We start from the raw sequence: 5,777 nt of genomic DNA, 5'->3' as shown, positions 1-5,777 counted from the left end.
CTATCTATGTATGTACCTCTACCTATCTAAGGTAGATAAATAGATAGAAAGGTAGATAGGTAGAGATAGATAGAGTCCGCGAAGAGGTGTGTACATGTAAGAATGACTTGCACTCATTTTCATAGAGAAAATTCAATTTTTCTTATTGGCTGAGGCTACTGCTATTAATTTTTTTTGACTTACATCATGTGCACATCCGGTCAATGGTCTAGATGTAAGTTAGATTCCTTGAAGACACAAATGTAAGTCCTAGGTAGCCCAACTTGAGGACATATATATGTAAGTTATATATCCCTTGAAAACACTCATACAAGACACTCCTAATAGGTGAAGCCCCCCGTCGTCTACACTGATGAGCAACCGCACAAGGTTTTGCTTCCCATAGACTTTGTCTGACATAAACTATGTCTCTAAGATTATGCAAGTATGGTTTATGAAAAAAATTGGTGAGCTTTCTAGAAGTGACTTGCTGCACGTATGACTCGCTCGCTCGCGGGAAAAAAAACTCTCTCTCTCTCTCTCTCTCTCTCTCTCTCGGGCTATGGTGGAATGCAAACCTCTCACTTCTGCGTCACTCAAGGTGTTATTCCATCTCAATCCGTGCACCAGGTAACCTGATACTCATATTGTTTACCAGGGATTGGAGTTTGTTGGAATGCACTTGTTGCCAACATGTATGTGAAACAAAATAGACTGCATGATGGACAATTTGTTTACTTGATTCAAGATCACGAGACAACATCCCTAGAGGGCAGCCCATCGAGCACCTGTTGCCCCTTTAAAAGAGCACCGCAATTAGCATACATGTCGACTAGAGCACTGCTCATCACAATTTCATTCTGTAGCAACCATTTCTTTGCAATCTCGTCATGGATTTATTCCCCTTGTTAGCTGCTCCTATCATGGCACATGCTTTCAAGATGCAAGCGTAGGTCACTTCACTATATTTGGAAGGATGCCCTCATGCTGCATCTCTTCAAAATAGTGCAGTGCTTTCTTGGCGTGACCTTCTTGTGCATATCCTGCAATCAGTGCAATCCAAGAGAAAACATCCCGTGAAGGTAGCCCGTCCAGCACTTATCGTGCCTTTGAGACAGCACTGCACTTCGCATACTTGTCCACTAGAGCATTGCCCAGCACAATGATCTTCTGCAGCAACCCCTGCCTTGTATAGGATTTGTTTCCCCTTCAAGATGCTCGCACATGTCCAGTAGAGCACCGCCCAACACAATGTCATCGTGCAGCAAGCCCTGCCTTGCGATCTCATCATGGATTTGTTTCCCCTTGTTAGCTACTCCGATCGTGGCACATGCTTTCAAGATGCATTCGAAGGTCACTGCACTTTGTCTAGTTGCTTTATGAGAGGAGCTTATGGTTATGTCTTGTTTGTTCCTTATGCATAAAAGCTCTTGGTTGTGAAGAGGTTAATGTGCATTTCAAGAGAGAACTAGCATTTTTTACATGGCTCTTGGAGGTAGGATGGCAGGGCAGAATAAATACTACCTTTTTTTTAATTACATTTTGAATGCAGATATTTGTGTGTACACACTAGTATGCAGAGGATATGATCAGTGCTTGCATGCATGTACGATGTAGATACTATCACAATTTCATTGAGAAGAGAGAGGAGAGAAGAGAGGTTTTTAACGTCGTAGGAAACTATCCCAAGAGACCAAATTGATCTATCCGACAAGTTTTGAACTCAAGACCTGTGATTCAAGAGGGAAATGAGATAACCAATCTACCACACTTGGGTGATAGAAAGGTTATCCCATTTTCCTCTTCTTATTCACACACACACACACACATATTCTTTTTTATTTAATTTTTAAAAAAAAATTGGCTACCCTCTTCCTGAATCCAATTCAATTACATGCTTATTTTTGGACTGGGCTCTCTGCAACTGCGACTGTCGATGGCGGCGAATCCATATTTGGTTCTGAAGATTCGGTGCTTTCATGGTGGCTTGACCTTCCCTTGTGGTATTTAATCTATCCCTTCTGCTTACCTCTTACCTGCAAAGGTTGCCCTGCTACAACACAAATCTGGTGCTACACATGGCTCAGGTAGGTCTTCTATACCTACTGGGACTAGCTTTTTGCTACATGGATATGGTTCTTTAAGATTGGAATATGTAATGGTCTGTTTTAAACTGGCTGTGCTAAACATAAACTGAATTTTAACTCTCTCACCTCATTTTACATTCCTAATGGGCAGGCTGGTACAGTACTGAGTATATCCTACATGGAATACTTGGTTAAAATGCAGAATGCTTAATTGAAATGAATACTAACCTACTTACTTCATTTTTAAAGTCTCCAATAACTGTTTAAAACTTTTTGGTTCATTAATTAGTACAGACAGTAGTTGTTGGGATGCTGTGCAGATTGATGAACTATACTTGGTTATCTGAGTATCTAATTAAAACTACCCTGCTTAAACACAAACTAATAAAACTTTGTCCCTTATTGATTATTTTTCCTCTCTGGAATTAATTCATGGCCATTCTCATTATGGGTAATGAGTTGACATGCTTGGTCTAATTTTCAAACTGGTTCAACATGATTCCCTGTTTGTGTGACAGGATTAGTAGATGGCTTATCTTCTCCAGTGCAGGGTTATATTCTGGGGAATGTATTTGCTCTACATTAAAAATTACCTTTTATTTTATAGGATGGTCTATTATATTCCCCTGGTGGTTCAGGTGGTTCTTAGACACAGTTATTGGGATTGTTAGTGGTAGTAATCTCAATCAACTTAGTGGGTACTTTGCCTTATCTCTGTCCTTTTGCCTTGATAATGGGCAGGGTAGTTGATTTGTCTGTATGATGTAATATAGGATGTAGGATTCTATTCTACATACATCACTGCTTTTCTATGATAATTCACACTTATTTGATCGTACAGGGTATGATTTACTGCCTAGACTCTAGTCTTGTTTGGTGTCTTCCATTACTACTGAGATGATTAATCATGGAATGCTTTCCCATCTCTCTTACTATACCTGTTGCTCATTGAACAATACTACTGGTTAGGTTTAAACCTTAGTGGACACTATGAGTTATCTTTTTCCTTTTGCATTATTTAGGAGCAGGTTAGGTTAATGGACTGTATTCTGTAATGAAGGATAGATGATTGAACTCTACTTTTATCCCGGGATCTCTGAGAAAAATTCATAGTATTCTTAAGTTGATCCTAGAGGGCATGACCTACTATACAGATACTATTCCTGCTTGGGGTTTTCTATTACTAAGTTGAATAAACGCTTATTCTTCTCTCTTACTACTTGTGCTCCTCATTGGACAATATTACTGGTGGGTATATAATGTTAATTGTTTTATGGTGGTTGTTTGATAAGCTACAAAAGTTTTCTCACTTGGCCATTCTATATGGCTTTTTATAAGGATATGGTTCCTTTGGTTACCTTCATCTACTACAAGGCTGCATGGCTGAATCCCTTTTGTAATCATTTAAAATGATTAAAGGGCTAAACCAATGTTTGGCCATTATACTAGCCTGAATAGTCTCATGTAATTTTTTGAGATTACTTGATCTGTACTAATTGAGTCTCCTCTGCTGCATATCTGGATTAATCTTCTGTACAAGACTATGACTCTATAATACCTTGGTATGTAATACTCTGGCCTAGATTATTCTCCAGAAGTAATTTTGTGAAAATGTATTGAAATTAGTAATGGAAACTAACCTACAGGACAAAATACATACATTGGGCAGCTTGAACAATATACATAATCTGTGAAAGGATTTGCTATTGCAAAAGGAATGGTTAACTCAATGATGCTGTCCCTATATGTCAGATGGGACACTGGCAAGGACATAAAAAACTTTTAATGAAGCATTGTTCCATGCTCTTGCCCTTGTTGGTCTATACTTGTGTGGTTTATATTACATAATCTCACCTTTGACTGTGACTTGATATTGTATGGTATAGATATACTTTAACAGGCTATTAGGGTTGCTGAGTATCTACCTTACTTGGTTTCTATTAACTTCTGTTGGCAGGCACAGAAGTAGCTTGAATATTTGACTGCACAATTAAACTCTTGCTTTTTAAATGATACCTTTAATTTTTTTACAAAGAATATTACTCACACCTACCAGGATAAAAATAAAGCTCTATCATTCTGAGCTTGATAACACACCAGATTGATCTGAGTTTACATTAATCTTAATGAACCTTACCAGTAGGATGATTGGAATAAATTATCGGGTTCAACCCTTCCCCCAAACTAAGATGAAGTGGGAAGTTCCATATGAAGAAAGTCAGTCCATAGAGTATATTTGAAAGGCCAGGTGAGGTAGCTAGAGTGCCCAACAACAGGAAAGTATCCTAGGATAATTGGGAGGTCCCAACAATTGAGCAGAACAAACAAAATGGGAGGTCCCAAATGTACAAGATGAGAGATCTTATCAATTTCAAAAAATGGTAAAAAAATGTAATTGTAAACAAAAATGTGTGTGTGTGTGTGTGTGTGTGTGTGTGAATAAGAAGAGGAAAATGGGATAACCTTTCTATCACCCAAGTGTGGTAGATTGGTTATCTCATTTCCCTCTTGAATCAAAGGTCTTGAGTTCAAAACTAAAGCATTTCAGATGCTCAGACTGCAGGGTATGCAACATAGATGATTACCAACTCCAAAAGAGCTACCAGAAACTTTACCTTGCAACAGTACAATATTAGATTGAAGTGAACTTCTTCTTGGCCTTAATTAGGTTTATTCACTTCTAAAAATGCATACTGGTAGTTGCACCCTCTCACGCTTTTTACTGTTCACCGCCTGATGTGTCACGGCGATTTGCTTAATCTGCTCAACTCGGAGTCTCTTGCTGATTTCAAGGGGTGCCCTCCTTGTTCTTAAATACTGGTGCTTTCCTCAATCAATTGTGCAAGGCGTTTTTTGGAGGTCACAAACCTCTGTGCTCGACTTCTCTCCTTTGTGCTTCGTCGGCACTCAGGCATTTTGTGTGGAGGTTGCGAACCTCTGTGCTTGACTTGTCTCCTTCGTGCTTCTTCGGCCCTCTGGGTGGTTCTCCCATACTCAGGTAGGCCCACTGGCCTACTAGAACATGTTTTCACATTATTGGTAGACATGCTTTTGTGCCTTATTGTGATGTTGTTTTTGGATATTGCTCTATAGGACATTGACACCTGCTCCACCATCCACTATGGCTTGGACTTCATTATATACCTTGTGGATCAAAGGCATAGTAATGTTGCGTATGTCATCTCTCTCACCCATCTGCACAGGGATATCTTCAATGTCATTCATAGGTGGATTTGCGAGTTCAATCCATCCTTTGAAACTCTCCCAAAGATTGGGACAATTCCGTAAGAGGATTCCGATGGGAATTGACATTGGGCAACTCAGGATGCTAGAGAGTGCGGCTCCTTCAAGTTGACATGGCGGTACATTTTGTTGTGGAGTCTGTTGTTGGAACAAAGGCTCGAGTACACTATCAATACTTTGTGGGGCCGTCAGGGATTGGGTCTTGAGCTTGTTTCTCAGCCTCAAATTGAGCTTGTTCATTTTGGACCCATTGTTGAAGTACCTAAAAACGAGCCTTCTCAACCTTTGCATTCAGGTATGGAGCTTCTTTTATTTGAGGCTCGGGAGTTGATGTGGATGAGCTCAGCTTCTCATTGCTTGGCGGAGGTGGAGGCACTTGTGCTTTTTTTTTCAAAAGTTACTTTGGTTGGATTGGAATGTTAGGGTCCTTGGTGGCCTCTTTTTGTTGGCGTGTAATTACATTGATAG

General features: G+C 39.7%; 1 pseudogene; it reads left to right on the top strand.

Moving 5' to 3' along the window:
* LOC147886064 (uncharacterized) overlaps positions 1-2,652 on the top strand; it is a 9,579-nt pseudogene extending 6,927 nt beyond the window's left edge.
* The last annotated feature ends 3,125 nt before the right edge of the window (positions 2,653-5,777 follow it).

The sequence above is a fragment of the Dipteris shenzhenensis genome, chromosome 25, assembly GCF_047967505.1.
Source record: "Dipteris shenzhenensis isolate YYH24624 ecotype China chromosome 25, Dip_SZ_1.0, whole genome shotgun sequence".
Lineage (NCBI taxonomy): Eukaryota > Viridiplantae > Streptophyta > Polypodiopsida > Gleicheniales > Dipteridaceae > Dipteris > Dipteris shenzhenensis.
The sequence above is the reverse complement of the archived record's forward strand: the minus strand, read 5'-3'. Positions and strand labels throughout refer to the sequence as shown.